Raw genomic sequence first — 361 nt, 5'->3', positions numbered from 1 at the left:
GCCGAGGCCTTGGCATGGCATGCGGGCCGAGGCCGTGGCATGGCATGTTGGGCGACGCCGTAGCAAGGCATGCGGGCCGAGGCCGTGCCTCGACATGTTGGCCAAGGCTAAGGCATGGCACGCCGGGCAACGCGGTGGCATGGCATGCTGGGCAACGCGGGGGCAAGGCATGCGGGCCGAGGCCGTGGCATGGCATGTTGGGCAACGCCGTAGCAAGGCATGCGGGCCGAGGCCGTGGCATGGCATGCGGGCCGTGGCCGTGGCATGGCATGTTGGGCGACGCCGGGGCATGGCATGCGGGCCGAGGCCGTGGCATGTCATGCGGGCCGAGGCCGTGGCATGGCTTGCGGGCCGAGGCCGT

The sequence above is a fragment of the Camellia sinensis genome, chromosome 14, assembly GCF_055761805.1.
Source record: "Camellia sinensis isolate YWXY chromosome 14, ASM5576180v1, whole genome shotgun sequence".
Taxonomy (NCBI): domain Eukaryota; kingdom Viridiplantae; phylum Streptophyta; class Magnoliopsida; order Ericales; family Theaceae; genus Camellia; species Camellia sinensis.
This window is presented reverse-complemented; position numbering follows the sequence as displayed.